This window comes from Anas platyrhynchos, chromosome 2 (genome assembly GCF_047663525.1).
Source record: "Anas platyrhynchos isolate ZD024472 breed Pekin duck chromosome 2, IASCAAS_PekinDuck_T2T, whole genome shotgun sequence".
NCBI classification, from domain to species: domain Eukaryota; kingdom Metazoa; phylum Chordata; class Aves; order Anseriformes; family Anatidae; genus Anas; species Anas platyrhynchos.
In genome coordinates this window covers 42,717,175-42,738,307 of record NC_092588.1, presented here as the reverse complement: position 1 = coordinate 42,738,307, position 21,133 = coordinate 42,717,175, and the positions used below count along the sequence as shown (strand labels likewise).

At 37.9% G+C, this 21,133-nt stretch overlaps 2 long non-coding RNA genes across 2 annotated transcripts in view; both read left to right on the top strand.

Moving 5' to 3' along the window:
• LOC113842858 (uncharacterized) overlaps positions 1–12,943 on the top strand; it is a 189,985-nt gene extending 177,042 nt beyond the window's left edge. The window contains exon 3 of the long non-coding RNA XR_011807193.1: positions 12,606–12,943. This is a non-coding gene — a long non-coding RNA (uncharacterized lncRNA). The remainder of the gene's footprint in view (positions 1–12,605) is intronic.
• Positions 12,944–12,950: 7 nt separating this feature from the next.
• On the top strand, positions 12,951–17,271 carry LOC140001702 (uncharacterized). Its single transcript, XR_011807194.1, has 2 exons — positions 12,951–13,122; positions 15,622–17,271. It is a non-coding gene; the product is annotated as an uncharacterized lncRNA (long non-coding RNA).
• The last annotated feature ends 3,862 nt before the right edge of the window (positions 17,272–21,133 follow it).

The following is a 21,133-nucleotide window of genomic DNA, read 5'->3' as shown; positions in this document are numbered from 1 at the left end:
AGAGCTAAGAATACTGCTAAGTGCACATCACACTGGGCACAGTGCACACACAGCATGCCCTGGAGACCTCACAGCTTGGGTAAGAGTGCAGCACAGAGCAGGAAGTCGGACAAAGGAATGGATAAACAGGGAAAGAAAATGATGAAGTTACGGCAAAATTATTCCACCAGAAATTTTCATTGACTACCTGCTTACACATCTGAGAATTGCCATGGAGACACTGGTGGCCTCTGCATAATTAAGACTGTATTCTGTATTATGATTTTCATTTGAAAGAGAACAAAAACGCTTTCCATACAATTTAGTGATTATGTCCCAACATAGTACAGTAAACCATCCTACAATAATCAAATTTTTCTTGTTTGTTTTTAAAGATTGAATAACCTTGCAGATGAAACAGAAAAGCATATATGTGTCTGTAACTCCCTTATGGAAGTATAAAATATTCAACATCAGGGCATGATGTTTGGCTAGCTAATGAAAAAAGATATCTCACTTTATTGTCACAGACAATTTGCTAGAAAAAAAATATGAACTGTAGGTGTTTTGTATGATTGCACCTTTCATGAAAGAACTGTATATGACCTGCAAGTGCATAAGCTCATATTTTGCTTCAGTGCAGTCCCCTCCAGTCTTTTGAAGTGCCTGTAAACAAAAATAAAACATAACCATGAGGTGGAAGTGAATGGAGAATTGTCACTGTGTAGATTTTACACCTGCTTTCTAAAGCATACATGCGATAAAGGAAAAGGGACTGTAAGATCCCCTAGGTTCATTGCATGCTTGACAAATGTTTGACCACATTCAATGCACAGGGCAACAAGCATCTACCCCAAAAGAATATTTTTAAGTCATTTTACTTGTATCAGCAGGCTTGTGAAGAGGCTTCTGCAAGGTTCAAGCTCTGTGGCCCCAGACTATGTATGTGAAGCACACTGGTGTAAGTATGGCTTAGAAGTGCTTTATGTCTGTACTTTAAAGGGATGCAGCATTCAATTGTATTTTAAGAGAATAATCTCTTCATCCTCGAGAAGCTTACACTTCAAAACTCAGGTGTACAGGGTCTTTTCATTCTGCATGGGCTCCTCAGAACTGCAGGGATGAGTGATACAAACACAACATTTCAGAACAGCTTCAAATATCGTGCAGCACAAATGGCATGATGGATCATTGACGTTCTTCCAGAAACCAAAGTAACCACAAAGAGAGAGAGAGAGAGAGAGAGAGAGAGAGAGAGAGAGAGAGAGAGAGAATAAATAAATAAATAAAAACAACAAACAAACAAACAAACACTCTCCTTTAAGCTCAGGTCCTGTATAGCTTCCTGATGGGTAGCAGGTCACAGACCCCAGAGAAGTGAATAGTTTTACCTTCAGCCAGTGGAGATTTTTCTGACCAGCCTATCTCCACACTTTTTGTTCTTAATTCCAGATTATCTTCCCAAATGTCAAAATCATAGCCATTTCACAAAGAGTCTAGTTTCAGGCTGAGCCTGTTCTATTTTCTGGGGAGGGGAAGGGAAAGAGAGGAGGAATGTCAAAAAAGCAGGAGGACAATGAGACCTTTAGTGAGATGTGACACAGCTAATTTGTATGTGATGATTCTCCAGGCTATGAGCTGAACAATGCCAGCTTGTAGGGTTTGCCCTGACATCACCTCTTCAGTGAGAGGAACAGTGTAGCTGTGGAAGTCCCTGCTTGCTGAGATGATTTGGTCTCTTACATGGAAGCTCTTTCTTGTCTTCCTGTGAGGAAATCCTAATGGAGCTGCTGGGGTCCTTTTGCTTTTAAACACCTCTGTTCTGAGAGACTCCTGTTGTGCAGGAGATGCAGAAAACCTAGAGAGCTTCTTTCACCTTTCATAATCTAAAATATTTGTGAGCATACAATACAGCTGAGAAAACAATGCTGTTTGAAAAGAACTGCTCTTTTGATCCATTTTTTATTCCTATTTCACCAAGCACAGAAAATTCTTCATTTTGACTTTGTCCACTAACATTAACAATGCCTCATGATGTTAATTAATACTGCAAGAGGCTAAACCTCAGGCTGGCTGCTTCACATGTGGGAATTAGTTGTGTGGGTTTGCGGAGCAACATCTGCCCTTGAATAGATTTAAAAAAATATAATAATTAAATTAAACAAAAGAGAAGCGCTAAACTGAATCTGTGCCTAAATGATTAATACTTCTTCATGTTTAAGATTTTTTTTTTCCTAGCCTATTTTGTTTAATGATTTTCAGCTATGAATATTGCATGTCCTTCTGCAGTTAATTATTTATGCTGATGAAACATGGCACTCTCTGTACCCATTTTGGATTCTGAATGGAAAGGAGCACAGTTTCTAGATGGCTCCTTCTGAATAATGATGGCTTACAGAGGCTTCTTTCATCAGAAGCAGGGTCATCCTCTAGCCAGCTTAAGGAGGCTTGAGGTTCACTAACAGAAACTTGTGTGACAGCAGAGTCTTCACTGCTGGCCACCAGCTGTGCGTGCCAGGCTGCCTGCCCCGTGCTTCAAAGAGCCTGGCTTCAGAAATCTTCTCCTTCCTGGTGGGAAAACCTTCCGCATGAAAGATTAATTAATCAGCAGGGTTTGTATTTCAGAAGTTGTGGTGCTTCAGGAATAGTTTGCATCTGCACAGTATTTTAAACTGAGCTTGGAGTCTAGCTTAGCTGAACTTTAACATTTTGAGCTTTCATTGCCAATTAGCATGAAAGTGGTCATCAAATATTGAAGTCCTCCCCGAGCTGGAATTATCTTTTTTCCACCCAACTCTGATAGTTACTGTTTATAGATATCTTTGCAGCAAGATATCCCTCACCCTGTAAGCTGATCTAGGCAAGAGCTTTGGCTGAAAAAAAGTCTGTAGATACTCTCTCTGCTACTGTGTCATTTTAGTCAAAGAAACTTATGGCTGTCCTGAGCCATAAGACCCCTGATTTACCAAATCCCTAACACCACTTTTGGATAAGTCAGGCCTTCAGAATTTCCTAATAAATCAGTGGCACTTGAATAGCCTGAATGATGAGGAATCTTATGAAGAATAAGCCCTAGAGAAATTAAGCTTGCTTTGACCAGCCTGACTACAAGGTACTGTGGTATTCCAGTCCCACTTAGAAACTCAATGTACCTTAGCATTCAGGGAAGCACAGAGAGGTGTTACAAGCTTTATAAACTCTAACTATTAACTACACATGTACTGCTATTAAGTAAAGGAAGATCCTTCTCCAGGGACAACAAAGAGCTATTATAAGGAATGCGTTTTTTACTGAACTCAGCAGTAGGATATAAAAGTAACATTTGGTGGGACTTCTCTGAATTAGTACGGCTGGTACATCGACTGTGATTCATACCTCCTTAGTTAATCCTTTTTGGTGGTGACTTTGGCAATTCTCTTTAGCAGCCATAGAACCTGGGCACTGCAAAACTTGCACAGATGTTGTTAAGCATGGCAGCTGGAAGTAGACCCAGAATAATACCAGAATGTCAAGCACCCATCACCCTCTGGACAGAGAACTGCTGAGAATGGCTCGGCCATGGGGGGACCACATGCCCAGCCAGTGTACCAGCTCTATCACGATTTTGCCCTGAGGTTGCTCTGTGCCTGCCCTTGCATAGGCCCCGATGACATGTTTGGCTTTCTGTGTCCTTCCTCTCCAAGTCCAAACCTATTCCGCCTTTCTAGTGCTTGAGCCCTAAACAACACATGCAATGTTACATAAAATAAGTATAGTATACCAGCAAGGGCATTTGGATGTCCCCTTAATACATGGGCTGGGCAGAAACAGAGACAGAGATGTCTCAGGTCGAGGGCTTGGCACTCTGGCTGTAGACCCTGGCATGCATTCAGGCTTGGACTCCTGGGAATCAGCCAAAATTGTGCCTGTAAAACAAACTCCAAAACCTATGCTATTCTACCTGCATCAACTATTCATAAGGAAGTTTGTGAATATTCTTGACAATGTTGTGTGATTTTTTCCCTGTGCAGAAATTGATGTTATTAAATAATTGAAAGGAAAGTTGCAAATCATGACGGTGGATTCTGTTCAGATGAAATTTTCAAAAACACCTAAGAGTACTTTCAAATAGCATTTTATAATTCCCTATTTTTTAACAGGAATGCTTAGGTTGTATGAAAGTTTGTGCTAACACAAGCTGTACTATTTCCAGTACACTGATCTAGGCAATTCTGAACTAACTCCAGAAGCAGCAAGTGCCATGTAAACATATTCTCAGTTGCTTTTGCACATTTCCCCTAAGTATCTTTTGCCTTGAAATGTTCCTCTTCTCAGGATTGTCTATGTTTAAAAAAAAAAAAAAAAGTATTTTCAGACTCCTAACAATGACATCTTAAATAAAATAACTTCCCGTAATTCTGATAGCAGCTACCATCCTTATTTCCATAGCTTTCATCATTCATCTCTAATCCTCTTTCTTTCTTGCTTGTCATTATTTGTCTTTGCCTTTATTCTTTCTGATCACTATTGTTATCCAATTTCCTTCCTTCTTTCATCTTTCCCCAACTCCCACTGCATTTGTGTCCTGTCATGTTATAATTTTGTTTTTACTCCCCATGTAGCTTTCTATCAAATATACAACTTTGTAACTGACTTTACCTTCATCTTCCTACCTTTTTTCCCCTTTTCTTAGTCATGCTCTGGGGATCAGACAAAGGCCAGCAATGCAGGCAGTCGAAGACACTTCTCACACAAAATCCAAAGAGCACAACCACTCAGTCTGTTTCCCTGATGAATGGCAGAAGCCTTTGGCTTCATTTGTTATTCATATTAGGCTAAAGGCTCTGGGGGACAGCAAATATATCTTACTGTATGCTGTGCCTGGAACACTGGGGTTCTGATTCTAATCAGGGTGGATGCTATTGAAGCAATAACCTTAATCTCAGGGTGTAGGGTCTGGCCTCACCATCAGGTTTTGGCTCACTCAAGTGATGGAAGAAGAGCTCAGAGGAGCACCTCTGCTACGCTGGCTAATCAACCATTTACTTATTCATTTACTTAGACTAGTAAAAAAAAAAAAAAAAAAAAAAAAAAAGAGAGAGATAGAGAAACCATAAATGACTCAAGGAGCCATACATTAAATTACTATCAATGTAATCATAGAATCATAGAATCATAGAATATCCTGAGTTGGAAGGGACCCTTAAGGATCATCAAGTCCAACTCTTGACACCGCACAGGTCTACCCAAAAGTTCAGACCATGTGACTAAGTGCACAGTCCAATCTCTTCTTAAATTCAATCAGGCTCGGTGCAGTGACCACTTCCCTGGGGAGCCTGTTCCAGTGTGCAACCACTCTCTCTGTGAAGAACCCCCTCCTGATGTCAAGCCTAAACTTCCCCTGCCTCAGCTTAACCCCGTTCCCGCGGGTCCTGTCACTGGTGTTAATGGAGAAAAGGTCTCCTGCCTCTCGACACCCCCTTACTAGGAAGTTGTAGACTGCGATGAGGTCGATTGTTAATTGATTGTTAATTGATTGTTATGCTCTGGTAAAAGACGTATTCAAGTGCTAATGGTCAATGTCTCTACCACCATCTCAATAAAAACAGAACTAGGAAAAAAAAAATCTCTTTACAGAGATTACCCTATCCCAGTAATGAGAGTTAGTTAGAAGTGAGGTCCATTACATGACCTCATGCTGTGTTAGAAGGAAGCGAATAGAGGTGATAAAGATGTTTGATCAGCTTCTCCCATATTACTTCCATGCTGGGCTGTGTCTGTCTTACTCATTTGAGTTTAGTACTTTAGATCACTTGGCTACGTCTGACTTGCAGCGATTTCTGAGGGAAAAGATTGTTCTCAGGCCTGCAATCATACAAAACTGAATAAATCTCCTGAATATATGAGGGAATTCCCCCTTCTCCCTTTTCTACTTCCCAGGGTAAATGGTCTAAGTTCAGAGATACACTCTCAAACCGATAGGGCATGAATATTTAATATGCCTTATGTGGAATTTAAGAAAATGGAAAATGGGTCATTAGCTCCAATTGCATGCCAAAAATTTTCTGTGATACTGAGTTAGTTGACTGAAGTTCTCAAATACAGTTGTATTTGTTTTAGTTGTCAAATATGGCCTTACTGATTTCTTATGCGGTTCTAAGAGGAAGCGATCATGTCTTCCTCTTGAGAAATACTTGTCCTGACAAAGGTGTCAGGGTCAATTTACTTCATACAGTTCAGAATGCAGCTCTTTGTCCCTGAAGCCATTCGCTCAGCAAAGACAGACAACTCCAAGATGTTTCTCGAGAAAATTGAACTCCTAGTCTATGAGACTGGGAACAGACTTGTCCTAGAATACTTCCATTTGGGATGAAATGCTGCTCACCTTTTCCTGAATCATTCTTTTGATTTTCATAGTTAATGTGTGCAAGACTAAGATTTAGAAGGTATTTTCCAAGCGGAGGGGCAACGCTGGATCTCTCATGCAGACCAAGTATGATATCCAAACAAATTGGAGCACTAGCTGTGCTCCTCAGTCCTTTTCGTTCTTGCTCTTTTTGCAACTCCATCTCTTTCTTGTCTCAAAGGAAAGGAGGAGTGTTTGCTTTCAGAAAGTTCAGGTTTCAAGAGGCTCAGTCTCAGGTTGCTGAATTGTGCTGGGTATCCCATGTCCAGTAGAAACCCTTTCTTCCTGCAGAAGAACACCCTACCCTCGCTGATACATTTTTATGAGTTATACAAGAATAGAATGACTGTATAGATAACTGTGAGTGTACATGGTGGTAAGGGTGTGTAAATGCAATACCATATCCAGGTATTCATGTAATACCAGGGATGAGCAGGCAAGTCCTAAAAACTTATGGTTTGATTTGACCCAATAATGGTCTTGAAATATTTAAAGATTTTAGGGGTGCCAACTTAATGCATATGAATTAACTGACTGAGGAAGTCAGGCAGTTTCCCTCTGTAGTCTATGAAAATGAGAAGCTATCTCCAACAGAAGCCATCCCCATCCCCAATACAGCTGTTTGGAATTGCCCAGATGAGAACTACCCTTACATTAATTCCTCTGTATTCAAAAGGAATTATGGAGGCCAGCTGCGCAGCCCTGCATTGGAGCTGTGCAGAGTGATTGCCCCCAGCAGTGAGGAGGCATAGCCAATGCAGCACGGCTGAGGTTAAGCACAAGCATGACATCGTCCTGGTAATATCTGCATGGGAATCTGTGAACTCCTGTCTGGGAAGAGGGAAGGTTGCAGGCACAGTGAGAACGGGGTGGCTGGGAAGTGAAACAGATGCTTGCCTGTCATTTGACCTGGAGAACATGCTTCACTTTACAGTGCTCATTAGGGGGAACTACTGTTTCCTCTGCCAGCTTGGTAAATCTGCTTTCACTCAGAGTGCATGCTTGATGAAATTATTTGTCCTGTAATGAATACCAATTTAAACTTATCATGCAAACTTTTGCCTGTCTTAATGCATGATTTTTAATTGTGTCTATGCAAAAGCATCTCTTTGTATTGTTTTTGTGCAGCACCAAGTATCAAAGTGCTCTCAGCCTGGAGTTAGGGTTCTTGGTCCCCCAGTAATGAAAGCAAAATTAACATTATTTGTTTTGTGGTATTGCCTCTAGGCCTCAATCAAAAATGACACAAGACACCAGATGGATGCAAATACACGGGGGAAGCACAAGACAAAACATTTATTCTTTTAGTAAGCATCAGCCACAGTGCACCAGCTGCTTAGGTATTAAATATTTTGTAGGCACTATTGTATAGATATAAAAATCATAATAATCATTGCTATAACTTAGCATATGTGAGGAAAAAAAAAAAAAAAAAAGATTTTTTCTTGCTGTTGTACCATGGGACTGGAAAAATGTGGCCATTAAAAGAAAACACCTCTGTAAGTATAAGCATTCAGTCATTCTTCAGCCGTAAACATTACATTATCCTAGATTAAGTCGAAGTTGATGGTTCTGTTCTCATTTAACAGCTGATAAATATCATATTAGAATGTTGAGATGAGTGTGTCTGCAGTATACAACTGGTTACAATTTGCAACGTTGGCTAATTTTATATCTGTTCAGATATCTAAACTGTTCTGAAAAGAAAATTCACCCCTCCCTAAAATGCCCAGAAGCATATTAAAGTAGGATTGGTACATGAAATACATAAAGAGGAAAAGGTGATGATGAATCTCATATTAGAACAATATTTTAAAAATAAACTTATGAAAACGTAGAAATCATAACCATAGATTTTATGATTTCAATAAATATATTTATTGATTGTTTCTGAAGCCTGGCTTAAGTAGAAAAAAATTACATCCCAGGCTTATGGCTCATATACCTCTTCAATGGCTTGCTGGTTTTGCTGAATACATGGAACTATTGGGAATATTCCAACTTAAACTTTTTTTTTCTTTTTTCTTTTTATTTCCTCCAAATTGGAAAAGTCACAACTGAAATTGTTCAGGGCACAAGACTGATTAAACTTTGCTCAGAATGATTTTCTCAGATTTGTAATCATATTTCTGCTACAACTAAGGGGAAGAATCCAATGGACCTAATTTCCTTATTTCTTCTGTTGTCAAAGTTCCATGATATATGCTGTGTGTGGTCCTTCAGTCATGGCTATGGCATGTATTATTCCTTGTCCAAAAATTAAACTGAAAGATATTTCTCAAAAGTACATTCCTTATTACAGAGAGACAGGGAGATTTGGTTTGAGTCAGATTCATTTAGATATAAAGTAAATATTTTTACTAGGTGATCTTGCAAAATTTGCTGCCCAGTTATTTTGTTCAAAGTTTGAAAGCTTCATTAACTGATCTCAAACAAATTTTATAACTATCTTTTTTTTTTTTTTTTTTTCACCAAGGGTTGTTTTTATTGTCTTTTTAGTCTGTTTTTTGAGACCAAAAATATTAATGGAAATTTTTCCCCCTTATTTTTCAAGGACATTGCTAAAGCAATTTTACAGGAAGAATATGAAACAAGTAAAAACACATAAGAAGGGAGTTTATGTATGTAGTACGTTGTCTGCTTAGCCAACATACTTAAGGTTTATTCCTAGTTCCAACTATTTCTTTCAGTTTTTCATAAAGAGGGAAAGAATGGCAGCAATACTGATGGGTCCATGGAATTAGTTCCATGTGTGTTAAATAATCAGGAACAGATTACAAGCTAATGTAGCTAACCACCAACTGTAACAAAGGCATGTCAGATAAGGAAGCAGCACTCTAATTTTTGCCAATGCTAGAGAGATATGACATGAGATTTAGATCTGTTTATATGTGCTTTTTTTTTTTCTCCTCATCAATAAACAATAACTATATTTCAGCTATTCATTCTGTGTTTTGACAGCTGATCAAATCTGCAAAGCACAGTTGCTAGGTATATGAATTTTGTGAGATCCAGATGCAACTTCCCTGTGTAAAAGTTTTGCTATACACTCTTTAGTGTTCTCATTAGCTCATTTTTCTTTTGCAAGTGGTTTTACTTCTAGGACAAATGGAAGTAGTGAAAACCTTGGCTTGCTCCCAGTCGAAGGAACGTTTGTGTAGTGAATATGCAATTTATGAAGCATTTGTAAGTACTTGAGAGTGAGCATAAATTTTAATAAATCCTTTTTCCAGTAGACTTTTTTTTTTTTAATTTCTGGTCTTATAGCCAGACTTAATACGTATTTTAGAAAAGCTGAAAGTTGAAATATCTGAAGTCATCCCTCATATAACTTGTCTTGTCTTTCTTCAGGCTGAAATCTAAACTAAATTACAATACACTGGCAGCACCTTCCTTTGAATAATTGTCCACTTCAGTGCTCAACTTAGTCTGGAAAGACATTTGTATAGACAATTATACTCCCCATCACTGCAATCTGAAAAGTACATAGATTAACCTCTAATTTCATCATATAGTTTTGGTGACTGAAGTAAATTACTTAATTTCAGTTTATGGATTAGGATATCCCTATGAGATTTACAGCCTTGTTGTATACTGAGAAGGGCATACTGTCGCTTACAGTCTGGTATCTTTTCATGGACTAAAAGCAGCTTTTGAATGTTGACCATCTTCTGGCTCTGGACAGCCCAGATGTCATGCCCATTGAGACGGTCAGATTCAACTTCTAAGACTTTTCCTGGCCATGGTGGACATTGTCCCTTCAATGAAGATGCCAAAGCCTTCAGCAATGCCATGCAATTCAGTTTACCACAGGGGGTCAGTAGAAATCAGTGAGAAATATTCCCTTCTTTCTCTACCCCAGAAACTGAAATGCTCACAGCCACTGTGCCATTCCCTGTTAATTTCAGGAATTCGTTGAGGGAAAAACAGATGTGACTGTTTCTTTATAAACAGACATCATTTACCACTAAAATATATGAGTGGTTTCCTAAAATTTCATAGAAGTTTGCTCTTGATCAAAGCTAGCTGGGCTTTTAAAAATGGCGTTAATTTATTTTTCCAGGATAACTTTTTATCTGTATTTCTTCATTACACTTGTTAAAACAAGTGTTTCAGATGTGGCATAGACTTTTAAGATTTATAACCAGGGAGCAGAATTTCTGTTTCTTCCAAACTGTTTCGCACAGAATAACTTTTCTTTAAAAATTAATACAATTAAATTAGAAAGAATATGAAAATGAAATTAAATCATGTTTTCTACTAAGCTCAATGCAACTAAGAAAGTTGCAAGCAATTGCATATATTTTCTCTTATCTAATCCATTTCTATTCTGTTCCTGATTGCTCCATGAAGACCATTCATCCCATTGGTGCTGTATCACATTCCTTTTATTCCAAAGTTTACTGTGGAACAGTAAAAAAAAAGAGATCACCGGCTTGAAGTTTGATTCTCAGTCATTTTTGCAACAAAACAGTACACCTAAAGGAGCCTTTCCAATATAAATTACAACAAATTAAAGACCTGCATACACCACAGTAGGAACTGGCATCTCATAAACTTTACCAAATGCTATATGACCATTTTCCTTTAGGCAAGTATGAGGTCAAGCTGATGTCAGTTAATCTTAGACTGTAGCAGTATATTGGGTAGTGTTCATGGAGCCCTTGAAATTCCTCTTATTTTTTCTAGCTGCAGCCATTCATCCTGAACAGTTCAGATGTAATGTTAATGAGATAACACTGAGAAATAGATTGGAAAATATTCAGATTTTAATTTATTGAGACTGTTTTAGTAGAAGGGTCAAAATATTGGGAAAAAAAAAAAAAAAAAAAAAAAGTCCAGTGGTTGAAATTTTCACACAGAATCACAGAATCACAGAATTTCTAGGTTGGAAGAGACCTCAAGATCATCAAGTCCAACCTCTAACCTAACACAAACAGTCCCCACTGAACCATATCCCTAAGCTCTACACCTAAACGTCTGTTAAAGACTTCCAGGGATGGTGACTCCACCACTTCCCTGGGCAGCCTGTTCCAATGTCTAACAACCCTTTCGGTAAAGAAGTTCTTCCTAACATCTAACCTAAAACTCCCCTTCAGGGAATTATGGTTTTGTAGATTGAGTCATTTACTAGAAATATTATTGGTTTCACTTGGCTTCATTTTTATGATAGAGACAGCGTAAGTGGTAGAAAATAAAACTAGATGTTTTATTATTTTTTGTCTCCAACAAATCAGTTTGGCCACTCCTGTTGCTGTTTGAGAGAAAACTTTCATTAGTATCACTGTAGAGTGACTTCACTGTGCTTTGTTCAGAGCTAGTGTATAATGAATATATGTTCAGCATGGTGAACAGAAAGAGTGTGTACAGTGAAACAAGGTTAATTTTTCATATATATTGCAAAAGCCAAAGCAATATTACTCTTTTAACTCAGGCAGTGATATTCCCTAAGCTTTTCATTGTTAATATGTATAGCAACACTCACAATTTGTTATGACTACAAAATGTATACTCAACAAATATTGTTAAAAAAAAACAACAACAAAAAAACTTCAGTTGAAGAGGTAAAAAACAGTAGATTTACTGTTGCTTAGGCAACTTTAATTTTGCTTCCTTCCAAGTCTGTCAGTGAATTGAATGTGGTGGGGAATCCTTTTGACAAGGTAGCAGAAATTGGTCCCCTCTATTTTGGAGAAAGTGTGCAGGGCATACAGTGAAAACTACTGTACATGCACTGCAACGTGCATACCAGTCAATGGCAGGTGGAAATGGGATTATTGCAATGGGTGCTGGTTATGCATGCTGCATTCAGGTGAAACCTGTAAAAAAACCTCTTCCTGCTCCCTAGGGAACCTGGAGAGTTCTGCCTTGGACATTAGGAACAAAAAACAAAAAAAAAACAAAACAAAAACAAAACCAAAAAAAAAAAAAAAAACGTAAAAATGAAGTAAAGAAGCTCAGAATTCCTTGTAATGATAGAGACCAGTGCTGCTTCTGCTCCGTGTTGCCTGCTCCAGACAGAGGTATGGGCAATAGAAGCCTTGTTTTGGTTTCAGGAGATGAGCAACTCCGGGTGATTACTGCATGGTGATAGATGCCACATCAGCATTAGTGTAAACACACAATATTTATGTGTTTCTTTATTCTTCTGACATGCAGTCAAAACGTGAAGAATAAAAATGCATATATATTTTAAGATGATGGATGTCTTTGCAAATTCAAAATCTTTTTTTTTTTTCAGGCACCAGAATTCAATTCCTGTGTGTCACTCTTTGTCATGAGGAGCTGATCAAAGTCATAGAGTTCAGAGAGCCTTCTGAGGAACAGTTGTGTCTGGAGACCTAAAGAAAGATTACACCCTAAATGTGTTGTATCCTGTAAATAAACATTGCAAGTTATAGTTCACCTAATATGGAATGAATAAACACGGTGGAGAAAAACTAATATTATTATCCTCATGCAAACTTAGAGTGTTGAAATACAGGTAATGACTGAATGTCTTGCCTCAAGTCACAGCAGAGCTAGAAATTAAACTTCAGTGTCCTCAGTCTCCTTTCTGTCTCTTAAATATCCTGTCTTGCAGCAACATCATCCACTTACGTCTGCAGTAGTGATCAAAATTGACACACGGGGCCTGACAGGTCTACCTTCCTGAGGACTGATGTGCTGGTGTACACAGGAGGAAAGATGGAACAGGGCGATGACATTCTGGGTGCTGAGGAAAGAGCTCAGTTTGAAAGCTTCAAAGGGGCTGTGAGGTGAAGAAAAATGGGAAAGTTTATACTCAGTAGCAGGAAGGGGGAGGAAACTTGGTTGATAAATACAAATTTAAGACATATTTAGAAGCTGGGTATGCAAGCTGAACTTTCCCTGGGGCTAATTGCCGTAATGGCATGTTAAATAAATCCTTTCTAAACTTGGCTGTAGCACAGGAATGTTGTTTAATAATGAAGTGCTCATGGACAAATTCTCCAAAGTATTAGGCAGAAGCAGGCTTTTATTTAACATGAATTGTACTATATGTTTTTTTTTCCTATCTACTTAGTGTGGCCATCACAAATCAGATCATTTTTTTTCTGTTAATCTCAGAGCTGCCTTCTCCTTATGCTGTCTTGGTTAACCATAAATATAACACCTGTTTTTTGTTTTGTTTTGTTTTGTGTTTGTATAGCTCCCTGACAGATACAGAAATGTTCTTTGTTTTTTTTTTTTTTTTACTGAGCAGTTGGTAACTTGGGCCTTTCCTTTTCCATTATGCATGTGCTCGAGACAAGGCAAAGCTGCTGGGAAATGGAAAATATTTATGAAAGAGTAGTCTCTGTGGACAAGCCTCTTGAACAAGGGTATTCAGCTGATGAGTTAGAACAGCCTGTTCTAACGCTTAAATAGGAACGATACCATTTCATACTGAGGAAATTTGAAAAAGGAAAAGAAAAAGAGAAGAAAAAAAGAAAAGGAAAAGGAAAAGAATACATGTACAATACAACAACAATACAACAACAATAGAGTAAAGTGTATTTCTAAAATTTAAAATGTTTAAGCCTGAGAGTTCCTCTCACTCTATGTATATAGAAATAGCTAAATACAGTCATAGATTTCCTGTCATGCTTAGCATATGGGCAAGTGACGCTGAGAAGTAGTCCAAAGGTGCAAATGGTTGACTGCACTTGGAAAAATATTCCAGAATGTCACTGAGGGGGTTAACACTTCAAGGAAAGGGATTTTCCCACTCTTCTCTGTGCTGATGTGGCCTCACCTTAAGTCCTCTGTGTAGTTTTGGGCACCACAACATAAGAAGGACATAAAACCATCCAAAGATGGAGAAGGGTCTGGAGGGGAAGAGCAGCTGAGGTCCCTTGGTCTGTCCAGCCCACACAGAGCAGCCTGAGGGGAGGCCTCATGGTGGCCTGCAGCTCCCTCACAAGGGGAGCGGAGGGGCAGGTGCTGAGCTCTGCTCTCTGGGGACAGCGACAGGACCCTGGGACCCGAGGGAACGGCATGGAGCTGGGACAAGGGAGGGTCAGGCTGGGGGTTAGGGAAAGGTTCTGCACCAAGAGGGTGGTTGGGCACTGTAGCAGACTGCCCAGGGCAGTGGTCATGGCACTGAGCCTGCTGGAGTTCAAGAAATATTTAGAAAATGCTCTCAGACACATGGCCTGATTTTTGGGTGGTCCTGTGAGGAACCAGGAGCTGCACTCAATGATCTTTGTGGGTCCCTTCCTACTCAGGATATTCTATGGTTCTTTGATTCTATGAGTGACAGTTTCTGCACCAAGATAGGCTGGAAACATGTCAGTGTCATCCTTCTGGGGTATTTGGGGCATTTCTGCTTCTCATTCCATTAACAGGGACAAATAGATGACTGGAAGAATGGTAATAAAATTCTGGAATCTTTGAAAATGTTTCGGTTTTGAAGGAAATTAAAGGATTGACTGACTTAATGAGAAATCCATAGGTATGAGTTACAAAAACACTGTAGTGAAAGGAGGTTCATCATACCCAATTAATCCCTATTCCCCATCTCTACTATAGCAATTGTGCTGGTGTAAATTAATGGGGTCACTGTTTTGAATGGGTAGCACCTTTGTAGACTTTATAGGAGTTAAGAAGGAAATCTGCTTTTGAAATGTAGCTTCACAACTACACATGATGTAATCGCAGTGGCATAACCTTGCAAACCCATGTCTTTTAGTGTTCAGAGATGCCTTTTCTTCAAGTAAATATAAAGTAAAATTAGGAACATATATGTCCACTATCTGAAAAGATGTTTTATGTATTTGATAGCTTTTCCCAAAAAGCATACACACCATTTTATTTTATTTTATTTTATTTTATTTTATTTTATTTTACTTTATTTTATTTATTATTTTGATGAAACATTTCCTTCAAGTGTTTTCAAGAGAGAACAGAAATAAAAGTATATGATTCTTCTATGTCTTAGAATAATGTGCTTACATATTAGGGAATCTATTTGGTAGAAATCAATATCTTTTCATTTCATCTGGGGAAGAATAATATTAGACACTTGTTGGTTCTTGGCATTCTTAACACTCTGTTTGCAAAGGGAAACAAAGAATTTTACAGCTGCTTCCAAGAGAGCATATTATTAGATCTTAGTACTTAACTGCATTTCCTCACAAACATTGATTTGCTGTTGTTATTGTTATGACTGCATCCAGGTGGTCATATAGTTTGAAAGAAATATGCAATTAAATTGATATCACAAAATTATACTTGCTTTATTTGTATCTGTCTAGGTCCTGGACTCAGAAGTAAGTCATTTGATTTTTCTTCAGAAATGGAAAACTCAATTTCCTCTTATGAACTCCTCTACTGTTAGAAACCATTGAGAGTGACAGAGCCTGAGGCTTCTTCTAACCTGGCATCTTCACAGAGGGTGGCTCTTCTGGGTTTTCATCAGCTGCCTACAGCATGGGAGACATCCCATATTAAATTCCCTTGCATATCCTAGAAAAGTGCCATAATCACCAGGCTTTGTTTGGACTGGATTGGAGGACAAGAAGGAAGCACAAAGCAGAGGAGCTGGAGGAAAGCACTGTCCCAGTCTAAATGTTCCTGTCAAATTCACAATATAGCCCAGGAGTCTGGGCACCCCTCTGTGAGCTGGAGCCTTGGGTCCCTTGACGAGATGAGGTACAGCGAGGACTTAAGCCTTCCTACTCCCTGCCAGCAGGGGCTGTAGACAGTGGATAATTGTTTGTACATGTATTCTGACCAGAAATTCTTTCCACATTGAAACAGTATATACACTATTGTTGAGGGCTTTCTTTCACAAACTGATTTTTTTATTTTAAAAATGAATCCCTTTAAACATTCCCGGCCAGCTCCACAGTGTATGTGCTGAAGACATGACTACATACACATTTTTACTTCAATATTATTGTCTTGTTGTTGTTGTTGTTCTGTTGAAGTTTTTTCTGTCTGATCCAATGTCAAAATTACAAAGACCATGTGATGCAAGTATTACAGTGTCTTACCTCGTACATACATAGAGTGTGATTTTCAGAACATCACGTCCATGGTTTCCCAGCTTCAGGCACATGCAGAATTTTTGTTGTCCAGTTGAGCTTTTGTACAATTAGTCACTCCATACTTTTTTTACAGCCATTACAGCAAGGGCATGAATCTTATTTTTCTCTAAATAATATCATGGATTTCAATTCAACAGTGGCAAGAATGTAACATTCCTTCTGCAAAATTTGTTCTTGCACATTAAAACTGATCATAGTCAACAGAAAATAAGTCTGTTTTTCCAAGAAATAATCATTTAAGCCAGGTCTTAGCTATGTCGTATTGGAATGACAACAGCCTACTCAGATATATGTTTACTGCATGCTGTCCTGTCTGCTAATACAGGACATCTCCATTAACACTGAGGGGCAGCGGAAGCCCTTCCAGAATGAAACTCTATGTGAACTCATTTATTTTGTTCTTGCTGTGGGGATATCGCCTACTGATTGACTGTACCCTGTAGTGCCATGGCTGGACACCTGTCCATGAGTAGGGACAGGTTATACAGAACAGCTGGATTGGTCAAATCTTCAACCAGATGGGCAGTAAGTTTGATCACTGTTGCTTACCGGTCTGGGATCAAACTTGCAGGTAACTGGAGTATGTCATGCTGCCTGGCAGGGCTTTAACTTGCAGACTTAACTTTTCTCAGGAGAAAACTATGCCAGATTCTGGCCTTTGAAGATTTCGGTAAACTTCTTTTTCAGGAAAAAAAAAAAAAAGGTTGCCAACTGGGATTTTTCATGAGTTGTCTGCTTTTCAAAGATCTTTATGAAAGGGGCTTAGTTAAGGGCATTGCTGAGGGAAACTAATTATAATTTTCAAATATGTTAGACTTAAATAAACATTTAATTAAAGTGAGACCAGCTCTTTCAGCCATTGCCTGTCTTCTCATTTTTGTAGAGTTGAGGAGTTCTGGGGAATTCCTGATATTACATTTTTTTTGACAGTGTCAGCAAATTCTTCAAACTAACCTTCAGTACTTCCTTTCTTTTCTCTTCCCTCCCTCCCAACTCCTTTTCTCAGAGACTTTAGCCTACTTTTTGTCTCTTAATTTTCCATTTTCCCTCTAATTCTTGCAACCTCCAGTCTCCTCCTGACCTTTCCCTCCTTGCCCATTACTCCCTGATCCTTTCCCCATGTTTTTCTTTCCCAGTCTCTCTTTCCCCAAACCATCTGAAACTCACCCACAAGCAGGGTTATATCCCCAGTAGCCTCTCCCTAGAGAATGCCCTGAAACTAGCTCTCAGCAGCTGGGAGCATATTCTTTCATCTCCTCCTTGATTTGCATCATCCTTCTCTAAATGTCTATCTGCTCTTGGTGGCAACAGATACTGTATCTGGGCTGGCAAGAAGCAGAATGAACAAGGAAGATGATTTTGTCACTTGTTGAACAGCTCTACATGGCTGTCAGGCAGCCAAAGGACATGGGGTAATAGAGGACCAGACCAGGCCCTTGGTTGGGGGGGTACCTCCTATGTGATGTGAAGCATACAAAGATGTGTTCCTACTGAGATATCATAATGCTGTTTTTATGGAATTATCAGCATTATAACCATGACGGAGCATGCAAGATTAGATGCTGAGTGTGAGTCTTTCAGTTATTAAAAAATATATGTATCTTCAATAAAAACAAAGGGAAAATAGTCACACAAGGTTTTTCTTTCAAAAATCATCCAACTGATCCTAGTTTGCCCCAGGTTTAAAGTTCCCCCACCCTCCGAAATAATTTAATTTCACATTGCCTTGCTTTTTCTTTGCCTATTTTTTTTTTCCTCAAGGACTTCCAATGTTTAAGTGTGCTTTCTTGGTAAGACATGATTAAGGAGTATGATACTGCACTGAGATAAAATAAATGTAAACAGTATTTTCATCCCCATTTTGCAAAGGAACAAAGAAGGTATTGTGCAGTAGCCTGTGACACTGGCTGATATTGAACATGCATTAATACACTAAATTGTCACTATTTATTTATTTTTTATGTCTGCAACAATACAAGCAAACATAGCTGAGCAGATGTGTGCAGCAACTACACACACTTGCTAACTACAAACAAATAAACAAGGCATAACTTTAGCCATTCCTGTAGTTTTGTTAGAGTTATGGAATTATTGACAAAACAAAAAATAATAATAAATAATAATAATAATAATAATAAATAAAATAAAATAATAATTAAATCTGTGTAAAAAGCTCCAATTCTGTTCAAAAGACTGTGACCAAATTCTTATACACAACTCCCATGCAGGCTTTTGTTCAAACTTGTTCTTTTTCTTCATGATAAACATAAAACCTGATTTTTCTTTTCTATTTTAAAATATAGGTGTTGTGCAATAAACTCTTGTAAACTTTGCCTATCAACCTTGACATTCTAACCTTTAAATATAAAACCTTTAAATATAAATATCTCATAAATGTAGTTTACCATTAATCTCAACATTCTCTGTTCTTTTACTGTAATTAAAGTCTTGGAGATATTTTGCTTTCAATCTGCAGGTGTTTTGTGAAGACCTATCACTTTGTCCACCTGTTGATTCATTCTCAAAAGCAGAAGGTCTTTTTAAATTTTCATAATGTAGAAAAGTTACTCCAGGAAGATTCAGCAGTCTGAGAATTCAGTGACAGTCTAAATTAATTTGGATCAAGCAAGGAAGTGTTTTCTGAGCACATCATGATAGCCAGCCTGCTTATAAATTCTGTTTCAGCTGGGAGCAGATTTTTAGTCTAGAGGCATTTCAACAGAAAAACAAAAAATAGATCCCACTGAAGGTAAACAATTTCTAGGCTTTAAGAAAAAAATGTAAAAACACATTCGAAGTAACAGGTTCCTCTATAGGTTACAATTCTTGAACAGAACTGGAAAGATAAGCCCTGGTGAGATCACATTCAATGTCTTTTATGAAATGGATTTGATAACAATGCTCTGAATTTTGAAAAGTAAATAGTTGCTTGATTGGAGGGTTGGCCACAAGCACCTTCATCTTCATTTCCATACAGGCACAAAGATTCTTTAAAAAATGATTTGGTGATAATATTTTAGCATATATATGATTATCTATAATAAAGACAAACAAAACATAATACTCTTCATGAATCTTCTTCACACCATGAGACAACTATCACCTTGTATAACTCCTGTCCCTCAGATGAAGATTAAATTCTGCCATCTGTTAAAATACAAAATGTAATGTGGTTTAAAAAAACTCTTAAAGAACAAGGCATGGAGCTTAATTCATGTTTTTCAGTTTCAAAGGTAAATTGATCTATAATCAATGTGGGGCTTTTAGTCACATTCACAGCTTGTCAATTGAATGAAAGCAATCATTTCAATTTTCTCTGCTATCTAGACATCATTATAACACAGATTCAGTGTTCTGTAAATGGAATCAAATCATTTATTATACCTATTAATAGACATATGATTTATCTTGAATTGCACATATTGGTTATTATGTAGTATAAATGAATCACTAAATATATAGTATATTGTATTACTTTTCCACTGATAGAAAATAACCTAATACCTGACATTTACCAAACTACAGAAATATGACATAGTAAGCATGTGTGAAAGCATCTCCCCTGTCTGATCAAATCACTAAATTAAGGATGCAATCATGTAAAACATCTTCTAGTTAAAATTTTCATCATATTCTAATAGATATTTTATATGCCTTGACCATCATTTAGAGAGGATAATTTCCATCCAGGCCGTGAAAAATAAATAAATAAATAAACAAACATATGTCCTGTATTTAGTAATTTAGTAATAGAGGTCTTCATCTCACATAATCTACTTCTTGCTATTAGGAATTCATGCATATGAGTACAGAGTAGCAACCTTAAAGTATTTTTAAACTCTAAATGTCTTCCCCAAAGTAAGGAATTAATAACTAATGGGATTTGCTATATCTTAAAATATGAATATAGATGCAGGGCTTTTTCTGTGGAATTAGATATTGTAAGCCATGTGTTTCTCTGATTTTTATATCTTTCATTTTTGTTATAAAAGTTCAGAGAATATTATACCTACCTCTGAGGACGTTTTGTTTAGTTCTTAAGTGTCTATATTCATATTTCACTTGTAGAGCTTTTGAAAAATATTGCCTTCAGCTATCTGAAAGCTGAAGTTTTCTTTGCAGCCACAGCAGAGTGGTGGCAACAACAGCAGTAATGAAAGTTTGCTTTGACTACCCTACAACTGCATTTCAGTCAGCCGTCAGGAAATATCATGCACCACAGCCCCCATCCCACATCTCAATTTTGATTTGTCTTGCAAAGCTGTTAATGACACTATTATTTGTGAGAAGAAGGTTTTAGACTGTGAACACAGTGTGTTTTTACAAACAATTTTTATCTAATAACACCTTCAGTAGCTGACAACCTGCACTAAATTTGCCCTGGGTTCTGATGGCTGGCAGCAAAGAATCTGAGACTCAGATTCATGTGACTCTAAGATTTTCTACTTAGAAGAAAAGGTAATGTCTAAGTTTTGTCTTAGGGATGTGTGGCAGTGGCAGATGTTCTTGGCAATTGTTAAATGGGCTCCAGATGGCAGCTTAGAAGTTTGACCTTAAACATTTCTAACCTTCAGCAGTAATTTTTATATGAAGAGATGTGTATATGCATGGCTTGTTCAGTTTTTCTCGTGGATTCAGACTGAAGATAAGATGATGAGAGGTTCATCAAGAAGATGGATGATGATATTATCTTGTCTTGAATTCATTGCATGTGAAG